Source organism: Gorilla gorilla, chromosome 3, assembly GCF_029281585.2.
Source record: "Gorilla gorilla gorilla isolate KB3781 chromosome 3, NHGRI_mGorGor1-v2.1_pri, whole genome shotgun sequence".
Classification (NCBI taxonomy): Eukaryota; Metazoa; Chordata; class Mammalia; order Primates; family Hominidae; genus Gorilla; species Gorilla gorilla.
Genome location: NC_073227.2, coordinates 43,535,976 through 43,559,928, shown reverse-complemented (window position 1 = coordinate 43,559,928; position 23,953 = coordinate 43,535,976). Strand labels below are relative to the sequence as shown.

General features: G+C 33.5%; 1 long non-coding RNA gene across 1 annotated transcript; it reads right to left on the bottom strand.

The window, feature by feature from the left end:
* Window positions 1-5,284: 5,284 nt before the first annotated feature.
* On the bottom strand, window positions 5,285-22,561 carry LOC129533059 (uncharacterized). The gene is made up of 3 exons (XR_008679080.1): window positions 22,490-22,561; window positions 21,826-21,911; window positions 5,285-5,911 (listed from the first exon to the last, which is right to left on the bottom strand). It is a non-coding gene; the product is annotated as an uncharacterized lncRNA (long non-coding RNA).
* Window positions 22,562-23,953: the final 1,392 nt, after the last annotated feature.

Here is a 23,953-nt window from a genome sequence, read left to right as displayed (position 1 = left end):
TCAATTGAACAAAATAAATTTTCCATGAAAGGGCTGTGTGTAGAAAGTGACCCCCAAACACAGAAGGAGCTGAGAAACCAAAGAAGGCAGAAAAATCCTGTTTGTTGGTTTTGGGTCATTTATTAGCGGGACTTACAAACATAAGCATGGCCTTGGGCAGCTACAAGACAAGATCTCCACACTGAAACCCCCAAGACACAGGGCTTATATTTTGTGGAAAATACACATGCTCTAGAAGGAATGTGTAGGTGGCTATGAGTGTTAAGGGCTATAATTTCTGCAACAGCATCAAGAGTTATTTGGGAGGTAACTTACAGTGAACAGCTTTTTCTCCATAAAGAATAATACATCAACTAGACATTTTGGAAGCACTCCCAAACTCAGGGTTGGTCAGGAGATACGTGGCAGATTAGCATTTAAAATAAAAATCCCTCTTGTCTTCACTCTAGAAAACCCAGAAATAATCCCATGCATTTGCAGTCCACTGATTTTTGACAAGGCTGCCAAGAACACACAATAGGGAAAGAATAATCTGTTTAATAAATGGCGCTAGGAAAAGTGGATATCTACATGCAAAGAAAAGAAATTGGATCCTTATCTCACACCATACAAAAAAATCAACTCAAAATTGATTAAAGACTTCAGTGTAAGACCTGAAACAGTAAAATTCCTCAAAATAGAAAATATAGAGGAAACATTTTTGACTTTCCTCTTGGCGATAATTTTTCAAATATGATACCAAAAGCACATCAACAAAACCAAAAATAGACAAGTAGAATTGTATCAAACTAAAGACCTTCTGCACAGCAAAGGAAACAATTGAGAAAATGAAAAGGCAACCTAGAGAATGAGAGAAAATATTTACAAACCATACTTCTGGTGAGGGATTAATACCCAAAATATAAAAGAAACTCAGAAAACTCAATAACATAAACACCAATAACCCAATTTAAAAATGGGCAAAAGACCTAAAAAGACAGTTCATGAAATAAGAAATTTATTGGCTAACAGATGTATTAAAAACGTGCTCAATCAACATCTCTAATCATCAGGGACATGCATATCAAAACCGCAGTGAGATATCACCATGTACACTTTATACCCGTTAAGATGATTATTACCAAAATGAAAAGAGAAAACAAGTGTTAGAAAGATTTCTTTAAAAAAACAGAACCGTTATACACTCCTGGTGGGAAGGTAAGTACACACATTATGCAGTATAGCATGGTTGTTCCTCAAAAAGTTAAGAATAGAATTACCACATGGTCCAGCAATCTCATTTCTGGGTATATAACCATAGGAATTGAAATCAGGATCACAAAGAGGTATCTGCATTTCCATGTCCATTGGAGCATTACTCGAAACAGCCAAGATATGGAAACAACCTACATGAATAGATAAAGAAAATGTGGTATATATTTATGCATTGAATATTACTCAGCCTTTAAAAAAAGAGATCATGCCATTTGTTTCAACATGTTTGGAGCTGAAGGATATTATGATAAGTGAAATAAGCCAGATACAGAAAGATAAATATTGCCTAATCTTTCATATTTCAAAGCTAAAATAGTCAAATTCATAGAATCGTGGAGTAGAATGGTGGTTGCCAGGGGTTAAGTGGAGGGGGAAATGGTGGTAATGTTGGCAAATAGTACAAAGTTTCAGTTATGAAACATGAATAATATCTGGAGCTCTAATGTTCAACATGGTGATAATAGTTAATAATATTGCATTGTATACTTGTAATTTGCTAAGGAAATAGATCATAATCTTTTCACCAGAGACACACACACACACATAACTGTACGGTGATAATGAAGATATTAATTAGGTTGATTCTGATGTTCATTCCATAATGTACATGTATATTAAAACATCAAGTTGTATATCTTAAATATGTATGACTTTTATATGTCAAAGATTGTCTCAATAGAGCAGTTAAAATACAAAATAAATAATAAGGATATTTGTTGAGATGAAGAAAGCTTACCTTTAAAAGATCTTATTGTTTCTGCCTAAGAATAAATAATAAGTAGTATTAAAAAGTAAATAGTATTAAATAGTGTTACATAGTATTAGATAGTAAATAGTAAATAAATAGAACATAGGATCTCTGAAACATGTTATGTAATCTGTGCAATTCTATGTAATCTATGCAATTGTCTGATATAAAATGGAGATGTATCGTAAACATTATTCTCACATCCTATTCAAAGTCTCCCAATTCCCTTTGGTAACGTTACAGGAGCGGGAGGGAAGGGCTGGGTAGAGAAGGGCGGGGTCCCTGGCAAGGGCTCCACCATCAAGCTTGTGCTCCAGACCTAACAGAGAATAGGCACTCCTGATTTCGCGCCCAAATGTTGCTTTTTCCAAGACCACTGGGGGCCGCCCCGCCCCGCATCCTGTGCACGTAAAAAAACCCGAGACCCTAGCAGGCACAGACACAAGGGGCTGGACGTCGAGAGGAGCAGAGGAGCAGAAGAGCACATTGACAGAAGGCAGCAGATGCCAGCAGGCCATCAAGGGTGGGATGACGTGCAATTCGGCTGGGGCCAGTCGGAGGAGAATCCGGCTGCTGGGTGACCAGACTCCAGGGGAAGACCACCTTCCTACTCCATCCTCTTTCTGGCTTCCCCAACCATCTTACTGAGAGCTACTTCCACCACTCAATAAAACCTTGCGCCCATCCTCCAAGCCCACGTGTGATCCGATTTTTCTGGTACACTAGGGTAAAAACCTGGGAAACAGAAAGCCCTCTGTCCTAGCGATAAGGCAGAGGTAACTAACACAAGCCGCCTTGTCATGGCAAAACTGAAAGAGCACGCTGTAACACAACGCCCACTGTGGCTTCCGGAGCCGTAAACACTCAACTCTCCATGCTGCTGTGGGGTCGCAGCCCCAAAACGCTCCCCACGTCCTGCCAGTCTGCACGTTCCTTATAAGGGTTTGAGTAGCAGGACGCCGAAGAAGTGAGCCACACCCTTGTCACAAGCCCTGTGAGGCGGATAAGGCAACTCCTCCCATTTCAATACGTGCACCTGGGCCTAAGGATATGCAGCCGGGAAGAGAAGCACTGGCTCTTTCATTCTTTTCTCTTCCACTGCCTCTCTGTTTCTGCACTGGTGGCTCCTCCAAAGTTGGGGTGAGATGATAAAGAATTAATGTAAAGAAGTAAAATTCCCTATATGACTGCTACTGTGTTAATTCAAACGTCAGTAATAGCTCGATTGCAGGTGTTCACATGTTGCTGTTTTCAGGCTTTTCTATTTACATTTTTGGAAGCCACATGAAAACTTAAAAAGCCACACTTCACAGACCCCAGATGCGGACAGAGCGTATTCATGAGAGCTGGACTCTTGAGATTCCATCCTCCACAATTCCTGAGAAGGTCACCTCAAGGTTTGGGAAGGGTCTGTAAGGCAGCCTCTTGGAGAAGTCTGACTTACCTGTAAGGATAGGAGACTATTAACTGATTATCTGCAGAACCGTTCAGGCTTATCTGAATGAATCTTCAAATGTGTTGCATAGAAAAGTGTACTTTCTGTTCACAAAGAGCATTGATATCCAAGTGAAAATTACTACCTGCATCAAATAAATGAAATGCTTTTGCCCCCTTCTTGTTTTCTATATCATGCTCCCATGCTTCCCCGTCTGAAGGAAGCTAAGCTATGGTTCTTGTGTGAGCCCAGAATAATAGAGAAAAATTTTATTTGCCGTAAGATTAAAGTTTGATACAGGAGTGAACAGAACCTTATCATATCTGAAAGTAAGTAGCAACCACCAAAATAAGACTACTCATATAAATAAAAGTAAAGGAAAGGCTCTGGGATTCCTAGAGATCATCGACGGGTAGATGTGAGAAATTTGGCAGAGCCTGACTGAACATAGTAGTGGAATAAAAATAAAGTCATTTCTTATTTTCGCCCCATTAAAGCCGACAGACTCAATGCATCAGTTATGTATGTGAGTCATTTGGGTTTCTTGTCAAAATTGCCTCTTTATAGGCTCCTTATATTTTTCTCCTAGGTTTCCTGTATTTTTTGACTCCTCTGTCAACCAAGTGTTATAAGACTCATCCAGGAAGTAAGAGCTTTACTATTCACTTCCCATACTTAAATATATTAACTCAGTTTCTATTTCTTCCATTATATTACTGCTGATTTTCTAGAACGGATTCTTCAGTATACATCTTACTGAGACTTTCTGATGCATTTCATGCTCATTTTTCAAACGCTTTCTTCTTCTATCTTATAAACACTACTTCGTCTGGTTTTCCCCCAGTCCTTTGTATTCATTTTATGGGATTTGATCCCCATATTTGACCTTGAAACATTTTATATTACAAAGAGTAGTAAACTAGTTAATTGTGCTTTACTTTTTAGCAGATTTTATTGTGTATATTTAGGGTATTCAACATGTTAAAGGATCCACATAGATAGTAAAGAGGTTAGTGAAGCAAACTAACATATCCATCGTCTCACAATTGTGCCACTTTTTCTGTACTTTCTCTTCCATTGTTTTAATTTACACACCTGATTGAAAATTCCATCATTATGCTAATGACTCCCTAACAACTCCTGCCTGGTGTTTCTCTTTCTCCCTGACCGCATCCTACATCTCTACCTCCTTTATGTCCTCATACATGTTGTGTGTCATGTCTGTCTGTCTCAGTTACGTTAAGCTCCTAAGGTTCAAAATAAAATTGAATTATCTAGTATCATAAATCTCTTAGCTTTCATATACGTACAAATTACAATAATGGCAAAAACGTATCCCAAGTACACAGACCTGAAGTCTATTTTATAAGTTTTCACCTCCCCACACTTTCAATTAATTATCAATCCCTCTGGGAAGCTTTTCCTAAATTGTCCTTTCCCTTCTTTGCTCTCGTATCATGTTGCATATACATTTATTTTAATGACTATATTGGAGTTTGCCTATTTATATGTTTGTTTCTTTCATTAAAATGTATGCTTATCTAGGATAAGAAATCTTGGGCACTTCCGTAGGACACTACCTAACATAGAGTCTGCAACCAAATGGTAAATGTCCCATACATATTCTCTGCTCTGAACTGACTTTCAGTACCCTCTTCTGAGTTTTCTTTCCTTTCTCACAAAAGGATTTCAGTGGGTCTAAATGTTTATGTAAAATACTTTGTAAATAAGAATGTGATGTGCAAATATTAGCTGTCACTAACCATCTCAATTCCTCTGTGGAATGCAGCACAATATAAATAAACAAACAACAAACAAATGAATCACTAAATAATTTATGAATGCATTTTAATTGTTCTTTAGCCATATATGATGCCAATTTTTATAAAATTATTGAGTCAATTAGGAAAATATTATTTTTCATAGAATATACAATAAAAGTACAAAAACACTTCAGTGAATTTCCATAAAAATAAATTTCACAGGTTCTTTCTCTGTCCATTCCTGCTACATAATGTACTATTTTCTTTCTTTGGCATCAACAGAAGACTTTTAGCTTGCAAACAAGCTTATTTGCCCTTGCTTTGCACTGAGTTTCTGTAACCAGTTTTTCACCTCTGTTTTCTACAAAATGTATGAATTTGTTGTTTACACCTACTGCTGTCCTCAGGATGTATTAACTTTCTTTCCAGTTATAATCAGGCTTCTACATCCTCTTGATCTTTATTCTCCTTAATCACTTTGCAGCATGTAGGATTGTTGATCACTTCCTTGTGGACATATTTCTTTCTCACATAAATATCATTCTACTCCAACTGCTTGCTCTGCCTCACTTTCTCTTCATAATAGAGAAAACAATACATTTCCATTTCATAGCCAGTCAACAAACACATATTCAATATCTCCTGTGAGTCAGCATTTTGCAAATGATAACATGAAGACTGTTCCCAAGGCATTTTGCGGGGAAGACAAATCTGTAAGAAATATAAAAATTGAGTTTTTTATGGCAGTGAGATCACAGGGAAGAAACTGAGAGACATAGGTATTCTGAACGAATGAGGGTTAATATGACTATTTAATCAAAATAACATTAAAGGAAGAATTACATATAATACACCAATAAGTTTCTCTTTAAAATATTTATTTCTGTATAAGACAATGAGAAATAAATTCAGCTATGAATCACTGATAGAAAATCAGAAAATATAAATCAATAATAAACACGTTTACATTCACAAATAATATTGCTTTAGAAATGTCTATGCTAATTTCTCACTGTCTGTAATTAATGTTTCCTTTAATAATCAACTCACTTTAGCAACGAACTATGTGGTATTTATATAGTATTTTTTAAAATCTGATACACAGTACACCTAATTTAAGTGCAGTAGTCTGTTGTAGCCCAAAGCTTTTATCATTGCTTTTGTGATATTTCAGACTGATAGGATGTCTCCTGTCACTCAGAATGATCTTGCACAGTCTTGTTTTGAGTAGTTACGCATATGAAAAATAATCCTTTGTGACACTTTTTCTCCAATTTAAAGCAGCAATTTCTTTTCTATCTGCCTGTTTCATTGATAACTGTCATTGGTGAAAGGGAATTGTCTGTAACCCAATATAGATGAAAATGAATAGTGTTGCAGATTAACTATAAACATAACCCAGCTAGAGAAATTATATCAATTTGAGAAATATTGTTTCTAGAAGAAAGACTAACACCAAAGAGGTGAAACACACAGTTTATAATACAATGTAGTATTTTGTCCCTTTAAGAAAATCAAAGCTAACTTAATTTATTCCTCTTTCCATCTTTTTCTCTTCTCTTCTTATTTTTGCATTGTATTGACTAATCTTCATTTCAGTTTATGTGTGTATAAAACTGGGACACCAATCATACTTACCTCACATGATTGCTGAGAGGATTAAATATAGGATGTTCACAATAGTGATTGGCACACAGTAACTGCTGTTTTTGTGCTATAATGTTATTTCATTATAACTTCATCAATTTCTTATGGGCCATTTGAATACTTTGTACCTTTCAAAACTTCTGATACTTACACTTTGAGTCTGGGACTCTGATTCTGTCTTTTACACTGTGTATGATAGATAGAAATGCTCCCAAAGCTGTCTATGCCCTACTGGCTGAAAGCTGTGAATACGCTACCTCACATGACAAACATGATGCAGATATGATTAAGGTTAAGGACTTTAAAATCTGGAGAGTATCATGGAGTGTAAGGGTGAATTCTATCTACTCACATGAGGTCTTAAAACAGAATACTCTCTGTCAGGAATCAGTGTGATGCAGCAGAAGGAAAAAGAGAGATATTTTTACTAAGACAACTCAATGGCTGACATCACCACTGGCATTGAACGCCAGAGGCAATAAGCTGAGAGAAAGACAGGCAGAGAGCAAAAGCAAGAGCCAGAGAGTGAGGAACAGCGATAGCATAGAAAGAGGAGGAAAGGAGGAAGAGATACATAAAAACTATTCATAACTAGTTAGAAAATAAAAAATCTAAAGGAACACCATTTAAAAGAGCAACAAAAATCTAAAATATTTAAGAATAAAACTACCAAAAATTACAGAAAACATGATTAAAAGTAAATTGAAAATACATGATTGAAAGCCAGTAGATTTCCCTCTGAAGCAAAACAAACCAAAAAACAATCCAATAGCAGTAAGTTAGATGGCTTTCAAAGACAAGGCCACTCTGAAAAATAAGAATACGTCAATGGAGGAAATTTTTTACTACATATCAAGACTGTATGATAAAACATACTAATTAGAATCAAGCGGTTGCATAGGATTCTAAAAATAGACTAATGTGATGATATAAAGAATCAGAAAGATAACTATATACATATATTAGACTTCAATTTGATAGCAGAAGCATTAATCAGGAAAATACTATTTAATATATTTTTTTCAAAAAAATAAACTGAACAAATATGAAAAGAACAAAATGATAGAGGCAAGAGACAGCCAAAAGCCTAGGAAGGTAGGGAAGTGTTCCTGGAGGATTTCCAACCTGCCCCACAGGTGTTTACACAAGATATTTTGTGCACATAAGGGAACCTGCACAGCAGGCTTGCCTGGGCATGCCCACAGTGGACTGGAGGCCCACATGCTCTAGGAGAATGGGGTGGAGCCACCGGGAATTTGGTCCTTACGCAGGGGAGGATCCTGGCCTCTTAAACTTGTAGGTGGTAGCCCTGGTATTCAATTTGTGGGGTGGAAACCTGCATGCAGTACCCCTCTCTTTGTTGAGAGCTTTCCTTTCACTTAATAAATTCTGTCCTCCTCACCCTTCAATGTGTCCACGTGCCTAATTTTTCCTGGTCATGAGACAATAACCTGGATTTAGGTGATCTCAGAAGCAAAAATCCTGTATCGAAATTAGATATGAAATTGCTCAATATGGTGCAAACATGAAAATTAAATAATTTGGTATTTAGGGAAAAACCTAAGGAAATATCTTTTTACCTTGACAAATGGAAGTATGTGTTAAAAAAAAGCAGAAAGCAAGTATCTTAAAGAACTGATCAATTTTAACATACTCAAAATATAATTGTCATAAAACAAAAGCCCTACTAAACGTTCAAAGAAGAAAAAGACAAATGGATCAGTATCAAAATGGCTATAAAATTATGGACAAACTATAATGAGTATTAATTTATATAAAAAAGAGAATAACCGATGATCAAAGAAAGAATTCCTCATGATCAAAGAATGGACTAGTTTAGAGAAAAAAAAAGAAATCTCCAATGCACATGTATCAACATGGATGTTTTTGCAAAATATAAGAAATGGTAATAGCAAGTTGGTAAGAGACAGGATAATAGGACATAACTCATGTGTATTAAACACTTATTCATCAAACTTACAAAGTTTACTATGCAAGATAAATAAGTTCTGGATGTCCGTTATACAGTGTAATAGTGCCTATAGCTAAAAGTACCATATTGCACACTTGACATTTTTTAATAGAGTAGATCTTAGGTTTTGTTCTTATAATAAAGAAAGAAAGAAAGAAAAAGCAGTAGGAAACTTTAAGAGGTGATGGATATATATATACCCTTGGTGTGTTGTCATGGTTTCACGGGTGTATACTTATTCTCAAACTTATCAAGTTGTATACTTTAAATGACTATAACTTTTTACATGTCAGTTAAACTTTGATAAAATGCTTATGGATATGCATATATTCAATACGTAAAAATATGCACTGGAACAACACACTTTTTTTTCTGAAATGTCTTTTGGGAAATAGAACCAGAAAAAGTATTTATACATATCAATTTTGGGTGATGTATACAACTTGTGGCTATTTTTAACAGCCTCTTTACTTTTTATATTTTAATAAAAGTAAAATAGGTGGAGGACAATCTATCAGTCTTTTGCTCCTTTTTACAACACTATAGTCCCATTAAAAAACACCACAACCCACTTCAATTTTCACTATGAATTGTGGAAAAGTCTGTAGTTTAAAAGTTTGACTTGATTTCTGTGAAAATATTTGTATTCTGAATTGGCTTAAAATTAATTTTTCCTGTTAACCACTGAAAATGTAACATAAACTGAAATTTGCATTTAAAATATTTAATTATTATTCATTTGAATTCTGCTTTACGTTTGTAAAGCTACAAGAGGCAATAGAAGTTTTATTTTATTCTCAAATAAAAATCTGAAAATTATTCTAATTTTGAGAACTTTTAAGTAATTGACTGATTAAATCATGTGTTCATGATGGCAGTACGCATCTATTGATCTAAGCAGAGTGCTAAGCTTCGCACATCAAACAGTGTTTAAGAAATTACTATCATGATTTCTAGACTGTTAAATGTGTTTGGAATATTTTCTATCCATCTTATATAGACATAAGAAATGATTTTTCTAACTAATGTTGAATATCTGCTTGGGAAAGACCAGGAAAATTTTTACTCTGCAAAGTGACAGGGATTGAAAAGAGATATGTAAGTAATTGTACGACAACTGAAGAGGTTGGCAGGTTTATTGAATAAATACATATCTGTTGATTTTAAAATCATTATTATTTTGTCATTGTTAAGTACACCATAAAATGCCATCAAAATGACCTCTTTACTGAGGTTTAATGAAATAATATATGTAAATGATCACATCTGTTCATTATAAAAATTAATACATTTATATTTTTAGAGTAATAAAATTTTTAAATGCTAAAATTCCTAACTCTTTTGTTCTTTTATTCATAATAACCAGAATCCTGACTCCTCTAGCAGACAAAATTGTAAAAATGTAATGCGTGTGTAATTATAAAATATAAGTCATGTTTAAAACAATTGTAATCATTTTCTCTTGACAATAAAAAGTCATAATCACTCATTTTGACAATAAAATGATAGCTTCTTTTTATAGTTGACTCAGATGTTCTAAGAACTTAAGGAATTGCAGTTAAATTACTTATACTTAAATATCATTTATAGAGCATAGATCTGTTCAGATATTTTTATCAATTTTGCAAATGGAATTCAAATGCGTATTTTTAAAAATTTAGGTATGTCAGTTTTAAAACTGACTTGAACAGAAGTGCTATTTACAAATCAAACATCTTTTTAAAGTTGATGTAAAATAAACTCCTCCTAAAAATGGCCTTATATTTTTGCTATGTATTACTATAAAGTATATGATTTTTAACTTGCTATAATTTTTTCTGCTTAGAGAATCATATTTTGTGATAAATATAAAAACATTACAGACCTCATTAAATTATCTAGTACTATTTTTTGGCTACATATTTTAATATCCATGTAAACTTCAGTGGCAAGCGAGCATTTTTATATAGTTTGAAATTTTTTTGGCTAAGAAAGAAACATCTTTTGTGGGCAATGGACACCCAGGGTTACCACAGAATTAATGTCATGTATTTTAATATGTGTATTTGAAAAATTTTGCCTATGTTCTAGAAAATCTTAAAGATTTGTATTTTGCTATTCTTCAAATATGTAGAGGTGGCTGATATTAATATTTTTTCCCAAGTAAATTTATATTTTTGTCACCAAATTAAGTACATTCTCATTCAATGAATACTGACAGCATGAATGATATGAGGTGGTAGTCTAAAATATTTATAAATAAAAGTGTTCTTTGCATTGAACCAATGAAAAGATATTCCATTATTTGCTCATTTTTAGAATTATCATCTTTTTATTTGTTCAATGTTCTCTTATTTTTATGAAACATTTTATTATGATGTCTGTATTAAAATTATTTTTCTGCAAAAAGTTTATATTATGATTAGTCTCTGAAAACAGCAAATATCCATAAGCAAAATTTGTTTCTATTGGAAATAATAAATCACATTTAAAAAAGAGATGGTCAGAGATAGGATATTCACAATATGACATGTATATTTAGTCATAATCTAAACAACAAATTATTCCCCTGCATTTCAAACCTATTTGCCTTTTAAATAGATGAAATGGGTATCTACTACTGCTATCATCTCAGTATTTAGACAATTTTTACGACAATTAACCAGTGACTGTCACCACGCAGGATGCATTTCTATGGAAGGTGTAACATATTTCATGTTGTATGATAGTATAGTACTCAATGATGTATTTTTGTGTTATTTTATAATTTGATAAGAAGAGTTCACCTACTTATCTTAATACTTTTGGATTTTTTTTCATGATATACATGGCATATGATAGTGTGGCCTGATAATTTACTTTGTTTACTTTTTGAGTTTTAGTTTATTAGTCATTTATATTTTCTCATTTATATAATCTATAATCCATCATACACAATTTTAATATAATTATTTCCCAGCTCTCAGATTAAAATCTATTCATGTGAAAAAAGCATTTTCTAATTAATAGAGCTAGATGTTTCAATATTCATATTCCACCAAATGGCATACTGCTTCTCGTGAAAAGTCACGTGTGTGTGTGAGTGTGTGTGTGTGTGTGTGTGTGTGTGTTTTCCTCATGGTTGGCTTGGTAAATTTACAACCTTCTCAACTGTGAGACACATAGCCTCCTCATAAATGATTCACAGGATGCCCAGAGGTATAGTTAAAGAGGACAAACTGATGTCATGAATACGTTTGTATAAAGCTCTATTAATAATACATTCGTTCTCCCTTGTAGAGCTCAGGATATAGTGCCTAAGTCCAGTAATGGTGAGCATGAAACTAGGCAATTATTTATTAAGAAAATGTGTCCGCCAGCACTTCCTTTCACTCTTTGTAATGATTGCCTCAGAAGAATAATGATGAAAGTACAAGAAGGCATTTAAAATAAATGTTTTACTATACTATTGTTAAAAACCAGATCATCTTTATTAATTTCTATTTTAGTAAATTGTCCTTATTTCTTAATCTTTGCTGGTGGAATACTACTAGAAATTACACATTGTGATAAAAATATGCCAGCAAAGGTGTAGCAAGGAAGAAAATGTTACATTTAACCTTCCATTTAGCAGATGTCTTATACCTTGATGACTTTATAACATGTTTGAGAATCATTTTTATATGTACCTTTTATATGGATATAGATAATAGCTGTACTAATACTTGTAAAGTGTTATACACATTTTCCTCAAAGTTGAATTATTTTACCAATCTATCATGAAAATAAAAATGTCCCTAAGAAAAGCAAATCCTCTGATTAAAACAAGCATCTTAAACACATCAATTTATATCCACAATGTCTGCAAATCACTAAAATGACCATAATGAGATTTTTAAAAGTATTGCCCACAAGGACAAAAACAAAGATGAGGAAAAAATGGCAATATATACTGGGATCTGGAAGGAAGATAAATAAGAATTGGCTTATTTGAACCAAAAGTTTTGAATTCAAGACAAAATGAAAATCAATTTATATCATAAAATTCCAAAACACTAAGGAAGATATGGCTGTGGAGATTTTATGAAGAATTAAAATGAAGATTATGTGGCAGCATTTTTAAAGAGGCCAATGGGTCTGTTTTACAGATATGAATTTTCTCTAAATCCCTGAAAGAAGCTTGGAGGTTATACCCTGCAAAGGATAAAAGGGAAGGTCTCCTGATGTCAGGTAAAATAGGGCACTCAGGTGTTACACAAAATAACAGACATTGAGTATGTAATTTTGAAATGTAAAAGCCACAACCTACTTTCTTCATATGCTAGACAAAACATTGGTAACTAGGAGGTTTAAAATTAATGTAGGATACTGGAAGTTTTCCCTTTAAATGTATTGAACCCAAGAGAAAATGCATAAAGGTAATCTTATGGAGTGTTTGTGTGTTGGGGGAATAGAAAATGGTCTTTTTGGAGCAGTTTCTTAATTTTCTATCACTGAATACAAGTAACAGCTAAGGGTCACCAAGTATTTATGAAAATATCTAAAATCAAAAGCAGAAGTAAAAAAACAAAAATAAGTACAAATTAAAGAAAAGAGAGATAAGGCTAGAATAATAAAACATTAAAAATTACTGTTAATATTCTTAGCCTCTTAAGTACATGTGATAAAAGAATACTGTAATAAATACTTACTTGCCCAAAAATGAAAGTTAAAAATATGATAATAGAAATTTTAAATTCTGTAGAAATATTGGAAAATAAAGACACTTTAAAAAGTCTGCACAACTCACTTAGTAACATGAAATTACAAATATTTCATTTTCTAATAACACTTTTTGTGCCTACATACATTATTGATAAATACCATTACAGCTATGTTTTATATTATTTTTATTCACAAATAGATTAATTATAAACATAAAATGTACAAGCCACATAAAAGGTCACATTTTATTCTGGAAGTAATCTTTGACCAGTGTGATTCTGTCTTGCCAACTTACCTTGAATTATATTGTTACCAACCAATATTCAATAGGTAATATTCCAGTTTGGGACACAGCCAAACAGTATAAAAATATGTGAATTTTATTACTCCATTCTCACACTGCTATGAAGAACTACTTAAGACTGGGTAATTTACAAAGAAAAAAGGTTTAATTGGCTTAGTTCTGTGGGTTGTATAGGAAGCATGACTAGGAGGCCTCAGGAAACTTATAATCTTGGCAGAAGGTGAAAATGACACAAGCACCTTATTCACGGTGGTAGGAGAGAGAACACAAAGTGGGGAGTGCCATACACTTTTAAACTATTAGATCTTGTGAGAACTCACTCACTATCATGAGAACAGCAAGGAGAAAATCTGCCCCCATTGATCCAATCACCTCCCACTAGGCCCCTCCTCCAATTTGACATGAGATTTGGGAAGGGACACAAATCCAAACCATGTCATGAAGATATAATGGAAGTACAGATTTAGGTGAGTATTATAAAGGAAATATGCATGCATTATGTTTCTTCTTCATGTAGTTTTCAAGGAAGGCCTCTTGGAGGGGGTGACATTTAGCTGCAGATATAGAAGATGAGAAGAAATTGTTTTGCAAGATGGCGGTGGAATGTTTTTCATGGTTGAGGTATAAATGATGCAAAAGTTCCGAGGTGGGAGAAAGCTCAATGTGAAATAGGACTTCAGAAGCCAGTGTGATTAGATTGCTATGAGAAAGTATCATGAGATAAGAAAGAAAAGCTCAATAGGGATCAGACCACACAGATTCTTATAAGCCATGGCATGCAGTTTAGGTTTCCTTTTAAGTGAAAAAAAAAATCCCCTGGAGACTTTGTAAGGAAATATTATTATTTAATTTGTTTTAAAAATGGTCCTTGTTTTAATCAGTTAGAGCTTCTATGACAAAATACCATAGACTGAATGACATACACAACAGGCATTTATGTCTCTGGTTCTGGAGGTTGGGAAATCCAGGATCATGATGCCAGCAGATTGAATTCCTATTGATGCCTCTCTTCCCAGCTAGCAGATGGGTGCTTTCTTGCTGTGTTCTCATAGGTGGATAGAGAGAGCAAGTTGTTTGATCTGTTTTTAAGAAGGGTACTAATTCTCACTCTCATTAACTCATTTAAACCTTATTGTTGCCCAAAGACCTCACCTCCAACCACCATCTGTTTGGGAGTTAAAACTTCAACATACTGATTTTCGGGGAACACAATTTAGTTCATAATAGTCACTCTGTATGCTTAGTAGAGAAGTGATTGTGAAAACAGCAGAAAGTAAGCAGGAAAAAGTTACATTTTCTTCATATGAGAATTAATAGTTGCTTGGATATTTGCTGATTGAATAGGAGAAGAGAAAGTGATTGATTAAAAATGTAATCTGCGAGTACAACAGAGAGATTTCTAACTGACTGTGGGTGGCTGTTGGACAAGGTAATTCTTTGATCTCTTTGGAATTCATTTGGTTGTGATATTATAATGATTATTGTAATGAAAGGTTTTGTTAAAAAGTTGCTAATTTCATAATCCAGTTGATTATAAAAAATCTATATTATCATGCAATTCTTAAAATAATATTATAGATTTATGTATATTTAAATTAAATTTTTCCTTCAAGACTTTAATCTGGCCCCAACGACACACTCAGGGATAATAGAGAGCTGTTACCTTGTACATCTGTTTCACTTTTTAAAATATTGCATCTGAACGCGTCTATACTGGTTAGTAAATACCCACTGCCCCAATCCCTAGAGTGTTCACTCTTTCTCAGTCAGAACTTTTGGACTTTCTTGTGATCCAATAATTAGAGAATTAAGCCCTGGCATAATAAGGGGTATTCAAAAGCCTGTTCTAGTTTTATGGTTTAGTACTTGTGTTCACTCAGAATGGAAGATACCCAGTCACATATTTTGCATACCACACAAACCAATTTTATTTAATTTTTCTCCAGCTAAACTTTTCTGGCTAGACCCGTTACATCTTTTGAAACCATTTTCTTAATTTATAAAAAATACTTTAATAGAATTTTGTATTGTGATTACAATAAATATGTAGATAAATTTATGAGACAAAATCTTTACAAAACTGTAAATTTTGTGTCAACAACACAGTTCCCTCATATATTCAAATTCCTTCTTCTGTCTCAAAATAAACTTTTGTAATTTTATTCATGTGAAATTTGGCACATTCCTCAATTTTCTAGTGGTTTTTATTTGCTTGTGCTTTATACTTATGAAATTAAATTATTTTATTGGTAAATAATTATCAGTTTACTTCCTTTTTTTCTATACTTATATCTCTTGTGTGTATATTACATACATCAGTGTTTTTGCCAAGAATTTTATGGTATCCTTCTGAGCAGATGAATGATTGCACTTCTGTACTTCCTTCAAATCAAGTATGACTAGGTGACTGGCTTTGAACAGTATCTGTTTATGCCATTTCCAGGTAGGATGTCTAATAGCCGGATAATAGTTGGTCATGTTTCCTACTCGCTGACTCAGTCATCTGTAAATAACATGTAGAGGTGATTGCTACATTAGCCTGGGTACCTGAGTGATTATAATGTCATACGTTCAAAGAAATCATTGGGCTTATGATATAAGACATTCACATTTTTAAAAAACACTAACTTTTTTTTCCTAAATCATTAAGATATGACATTATTTATTCTTTATTGTGTTTTCTTAACTTTTGACAATAACAAGGATTCCAGAGTAGATTTAAATATTTCATTGTGGGTGCCTTAATTAAGGAACACAACATAATCTTAGATCTTGCATGCATTCATTATGCTACATGTCTAGAATAATTTCTACAAAATATGCTAACTGTGGTTAATATTAATCTGTACTTTCAGTTCAGAGAGAATTGTCATTTTTGTAATGTTTTCTATACGGAAATATATATAAAGTATTCTACTAGAAGAAAATGACAACCAATTTTTGCCTATAATATGTGCATGTGTATGCATACATATTTATTCCTTTTTAAAAAATAGTGTTTCTAAGAAGACATACAGGTGGCCACTAAATATAAGAAAAAAATGCTCAGCATCACCAATCATCAGAGAAACGCAAATCAAAACCACAATGAGATACCATCTCACACCAGTCAGATGGCTATTTATTAAAAAGTCAAAAAACAACATGCTGGTGAGGCTGTGGAGAAAAGGGAATGCTTATACACTGTAGGTGGGAATGTAAATTAGTCCAGCCACTGCGGAAAGCAGTCTAGAGATTTCTTAAAGAACTTAAAACAGAGCTACTGTTTGGCCTAGCAATCTCATTACTGGGTATATACTCAAAATAAATCATTCTACAAAAAAGATACATGCACTTTCATGCTCATCGCTGCACTATTCACAAAAGCAAAGACATGGAATTAACCCAGGTGCCCACCAATGGTAGACTGGATAAAGAAAACGTGGTACACGTTCACCATTGAATATTACACAGCCACAGAAAAAGAATACAATCATGTAAAAAGAATACAATAAGGTTCTTTGCAGCAATGTGAATGCAGTTGAAGGTCATATCCTAAGTGAATTAACACAGAAACAGAAAACAAAATACTGCATGTTCTCATTTGCAAGTGGTAGCTAAACATTGAGCACATATGCACATAAAGATGGGAACAATAGATACTGTGGAATACTAGAGAATGAAGGGAGGAGGTGTGAATTTAAAAACTACCTATTGGATACTATGCTCTCTACCAAAGTGACAGGATCCATATTCCAAACCTCAGCATCTTGAAATACTCTCCTGTAAAAAATCTGCACATGTGCCCCCTGTATCTAAAATAAAAGTTGAAATTAAAAATAATAGTGTTTAAATTTGAAAAAACTAACTCAAACTATATACATAGTTTGAATATATATAAAAATACATGTATATTGCTACTATATAATGAGTTTATTGAGAGGAGAAAATAATTTTTTTAAATTTACCTTTATATTATCACATTTGCGGTTCAGGAAAAAAAATTTTGACTGACGTTCTAACTGTAAATGCTGCTATGCATCTTATAGTTTCTGTACTTCTGATGTAGTCAAATACTTTGTACTTATAATATAAAAGCATATAAAACTTGCCTTTGTTTAGAAAAGAAAAGAATTAATTTCATTTTCAGAGATAATAAAATACTGACATAAGAGTGCTTTAAATGACTATATATATATGTATAGTAATCTGCTTATATTTGAAAAAGTAGTTATTATTTTATGAGGCATCATTAACTTTAATGGTAGTTTTTCTGCACATATCAAGTCTCCGCCCATTTATTGTACTGAAAATTCTCATTATAAAATGAGTATAAATAATTTCACACACAGTGCTCCAGTTATCTTTTTGTAAGAGCATATTTTAGTTAAATTTGAATGCCTAGGCAAGGAGACAATAATTAGGATGCCAAACATAAAATCAGTCATCTTTATCCAGAACTGTTCTTTTTGCTGATTTTAAGATTTAAGTCATGAACACATTATTACATATATCCTGGCATACAAATCTGAAGACAAGTGATTTATCCTGTCAAGTGTTTTTAACTACTCTTACTGGAATTCTTTCTCAAAACAGGTATAAAACACGGTGGTGTGCGTGTTGGCCAACTACTGTAACTCCAAACCTACTTGACTTTGCCTCTAGATATTCAAGACCAAAATGTTCTTTACAAAATTGTCAGTTTGAGGTAGAAAATATATATTTTTTCCTTCCTAGGAGGTAAGTGAAATGGGCTTAGTAAATAAGTTTTAAAAATGTAATGTGCCACATACAAGAATAAAGTAAAATGAGATGAGTATATGGTAATGATGGATGAAACATGGTGATAAAGATTTGTATGGCAAAATAGCTAAATAAAATACCCAAATCACAGGCACTGTAAAAAGTGAAGTAGTTAAATTGTAAGAAGGATAAAGGTAATTCTCATTCATTTTTATACATCTATCATATCCAGAAAACATTCTTGTCACTTGTTGGGAAGTTACAAGACAAAGATTTTAAGAATGAAAATATACAATATGGATTATTATGGTCTCATTAAAATATATAAATGAGGGGCCGGGTGCGGTGGCTGGCACCTGTAATCCCAGCACTTTGGGAGGTCAAGGCAGGTGGATCACCTGAGGCCGGGAGTTCAAGGCCAGAGAGGAGCCTGCCAACATGATGAAACCCCGTCTCTACTAAAAATACAAAAATTAGCTGGGCATGGCGGTGCATGCCTGTAATCCCACCTACTCGGGAGACTGAGGCAGAAGAATCACTTGAACCCAGGAGGCGGAGGTTGCAGTGAGCCAAAATTGTGGCAGTGCACTCCAGCCTGGGCAATAGAGTGAGACTCCTCAAAAAAAGAAAAAAAATATATATGTGTGTGTGTGTGTGTGTGTACGTGTAAGGACAGTCTTGACATTTTCAGCTTAAAGGGCATTGGGAAAGGTATAATTTATCACTGTATTTATTCTGTCTTCTCTTTAATACTTAAAAGTCCCAAATTATTCTTTTACGTGTTTCAGGGTTCTCATTTGAAGAAGCTCATGGATTGGATGCTGTTAAGACATCAGCTGTTAATGCCTCAGCTCTCCTCAATTCCCAGACATTGTGTTCCATATTATTAATTCTACATTTCTAGAAAGGTAAATGTGAATGTCCAAGATGAACCAGTCAATTGTACATGGAAAGCTGGGTCCAAACGCAGGGATCTGACAAGAAGACATCATTGTGTAAAAAGAAGCAGACATTTCCACCAAAGAAATAGTGGGCTCTCAAACATATTTGTGTCTTATTCTGGCTACCTCTGCAATTTCACCTTGAATAATTCTCACCATATCCCACTACGCTACAGGTATTTTGTCTCCCAGCCTCTTGACTATACCAAACTATGGTTTCAAATGTCGGCTCCTTTCACTTACTTCTTCTAACTGGCATGAGCCTCCCTTTACTTCTTGCAGCATTTACCTTAGGAGTCTCCTCTGCTTGCATGCCAAGTTTAAATTACCATGTTGAAACTAGCATTCTCTCCATGTGTATTCTGTCAAATAATCCTTTAACCATCTCTGCAAATAATTTATTGCAATCTATGATATCCTTTATTCTTTTTTGATACTTTTTAAAAATTTGCCATTAGAATTTAACTTCCAGGGGGAGAAAATCCTTTTTGTCTTCATACCTGTTATATCGCTAGTGAATAGCACAATAATCAATACATTTGTAAACAAATAAATTTAAATATTTCAATAGTAAAAGCAGATTTGAATTTATGATTCCTTATTTTTTCTCTTTCCATTTCACAATTTTAGAATATAAAGAATTATCAGTTATGTTAAGCTATTAAGTGTAATTGGTAAATATATATAAGTTATTGATGTAAAACATGAGAAAAATCATATACTATTAGCATTATTTGGAGTTAATGTTGCTATCTGGAAATCTTCATGCTCCTAATAACACTAATTTTTAAATTTTTATACAACACCTAAGAAATATAGTAAGATGCTAAGTGTGTATGGAGTGAAATCAAACTGTAGTTTAAATCCTAACTTGACACTTTCTATTTATGTTGCTTGATATCTCAGTGCCTCAGTTTCTGTGATATGAGGAGATAAAAATGGAACCTATGAAATCGATTTTATGACATTAAGTAAAAAATATACAACACAGCGTCAAAAATATGTTGTCTATAATTATGTCTTATTCTTCAGATTAGAATCTTCACTAATCATTTGTTTACCTCTCTTAAAATGAAACACACAGAAAACTACCCAGCTTCTTCTTAGTAAATTGGTTGGAAATGTTATAATCCAATGAGAGAATGTACTATATTTTATTGTAACAGATTCCAAAGCAACTGTGAAAATATTTGCACTGAAATTTGCACCATACTCAATATAAATCAATTGTAATTACAGTGGTGATTTATTTTGTAAATCATGGATTTTTTTCTGTAATACAATTTTAAATTTTAATTCTCTTTTTCATCTGCTTTACAATAAACAATAAACTTTTCTTCAGCTTGAACACACACAAAAAATACTGCTTTTTAACAGTATGTGGTTATCTTTCTTATTTATGCCCACAGCGAAAAAGATGAATTTGCTGTTTAAACTTTATGACAAATCTTCAACTGTTACTGGCAATAATTGTCATTCTACAGCAGAAGTCTCACTTTTATTTTTGCTAAAGGCAGAATATGTCTCTTTTATGTCTAAAACAGACAGGATGGAAATAATTTATCTATATAACCATTTGAATCCTAGGGAAAATATTAAAAAACTATGTTTAGGAATTCAGTGTCTCATTTTCTTAAATGTAAGTTTTTTCTTAAATTTAAGTTTATTATAATAGTGGGATGTATGATTCAAACGATTTGCTAACTTAAGAAAAATCATTTATGGTTTTACATAATTGGTGTTAAATTCTGTTTTTGAAAAACGAATTCAGCAGATTTCACATTTTAAATAGATTATAAGGATCAACAGAGATGTTAAATATACATAGACGAGAGAAGGGAACGTAAGATTAAAGCTTAAGTTATTTTCTCGAGGTCCCAGAGGTGGTCCCTAACAGAACTACTACTTATTGAACCCAAGACTGTTGATTACCAATATTATAATTTCATTATACTGGGTATAAGATGTATTACACCAAGTAAAATATGTTTTTAAATTTGCAATTGTATATTTTGAGACTCTGTTTCAGCTCTGCTATTACACGTGCCATTTTTCTACAGATGCTTGAGACCATTATAGAGATAGCATTAAGATACTCAACATAATAACTTGTATTTTGTTTTAAGTGTGAAAGTACTTAAAACACCTTGTTGAAATAAAACCAGATCATTACAAGATCAAACATTTGAAGAATCGACTGACCCTTGTCTACCTCCTAGACTTTTTTCATTTTATTACCAAGTGGTAACAAATCACACATTTTATCCTTCACCAAATCGAAAACAGAACTCAGGTTGTGTTAGTCCATTCTAACGCTGCTATATAAAACTACTTGAGACTGGGTTATGTATTAAGAAAAGAGGTTTAATTGACTCACAGTTTTGCAGGCTGTACAGGAAGCATGGCTGGGAGTCCTCAAGAATTTTACAACCATGGTGGAAGGCAAAGGGGAAGTAAACAGGTCTTCACATGTTGGAGAAGGAGAGAGAGAGAAGGGGGAAGTGCAACACAGTTTTAAAACATCAGATCGCCTAAGAACTCACTCAGTATCACAAGAAAAGCAAGAGAAAAGTCCGCACCCATGATCTAATCACCTCCCACTAGATCCCTCCTCCAACCTTGGGAATTACAATTCACCCTGAGATTTAGGTGGGGACACAGAGCCAAACTATATCATACACCTTTGCACATCAATCCTCCTCTCATGACTACCCATTTTTATTTTTCTTACTTTGATAATTCATTTCTAATTCTATATCCTCTATGAAGGCTTTCTTACTTCCCTAATTAAGTTGAAGCCCCTATCTTCTAGCTCTCCATCACAGTTGTCACTAGTCCACTTAACAGGTCCCCAGACTCTGGATGGGGCAGGACCTATGTCTATCGCGTTCATTCATTTACTGTTAATAACTCCTTAGTGCAGTTGTTGGCATGTGGTAAGCATTTAATCAACATAATACACTGAATACATCCAGCATATATTTTCACTATAATAATATATCATAGCTGTAGATAGGTAGAGATTTCAACTTTGAACAGACCTGTGTCAGATATTCACATTAGTTGGGACCACTCAGTAAGGTTGTTTCATCTTCATGAGCTTCAGTTTTATACTTTTTAAAGAAATAAAGGATATAATGGTTAATAATTATCTGGCAATTTGTACGGAAGACTAAATAAACTAATATAAAAAGCATGCTTACATGAAGTCTGGTAGATAGTAAGTACTCAGTAAGTACTTAATAAATGGTATTTGTTATTGTGCTTGTGATATAACATTATTATGTGTTTTTAAAGTTATTTTTATTGGAGGATAAATTCCTGGATACCCAGAATCTAACCACCTAAAATATAATAAGTATTCAATAAGTATTTATTGCATTATTATTTATTGATTAAGTTTGTTCAAATATTACCAAGCAAACTATAAAATATGTGGAAATAAATTATAAAACGATAAAAGATGAAATTTATTAATTATAGAATTGTACTTATTTACTCCATAGTTGTCTATTTTGTTAATGCTAGAAATTTGAATATACATTTAATGAGGTAATGTATGTAATATAGTTTGTCTCTGTGTCCTCACTCAAATCTCATCCCAAACTGTAATCCCCGTGTGTCAAGGGAGGGACCAGGTGGAGGTAATTGAATCATGGAGTGGTTTCCTCCATGCTGTTCTCGTGATAGTGAGTTCTCATGAGATTTGATGGTTTTATAAGGGGCTCTTCCCCCTTTGCTCTGGCTCTCTCATCTGCCCCCATGTAAGACATGTCTGCTTCCCGTTCTGCCATGATTGTAAGTTTCCTGATGCCTCTTCAGCCATGTGGGACTGTAAGTAATTAAACCTCTTTTCCTCATATATTACCCTGTCTTGGGCAATTCTTTACAGCAGTGTGAATATGGACTAATACAATGTCTAACTATGACAATGTATTAAATAAATATTTTATGGGAGTGTGTGAAAAAAAACTAAGCAGGGACTTGTGGTAATGAAACATAGGGATACTGATCAATTCCTCTTCACAGAAAGTAAGTATACATGTTGATGAAATTATTGAAAACAGAATTCAAGACAACAGAAAATAAGCAAAGTCAAGTAAAAATACATATTTAATCATTAATATGGTTTTTTATATCAGGCAAGATTGTATTGCCTTCTTTCTATTTCAATTTTCTTACTCTATTTTTCTTTCTACTGCTATTGCCTGCTTCCAATTTATTACTATGTCAAGTAGTGAAAACTCACAGCTTTCCACTCTGGAGGTGATAGACTGAGTTAGAAGAAAGTAGCAGATTACTTGGAAAAATAAAATGTATGATTTTGAGTAAGAGAGCTTTAGAAGGACTGTACTCTTCACACATCACTGAAGGGCGCTAAAAAGTACATGCATAAAAAGAACACTGGGAGTCCAGCAAAAAATTGAAAGAATGAGAAGTTTTGCAAAGTTTTTGGACCATTGTATGTGTTTCTCAATTTACACATAGCTCAGGCCTATAGGCTT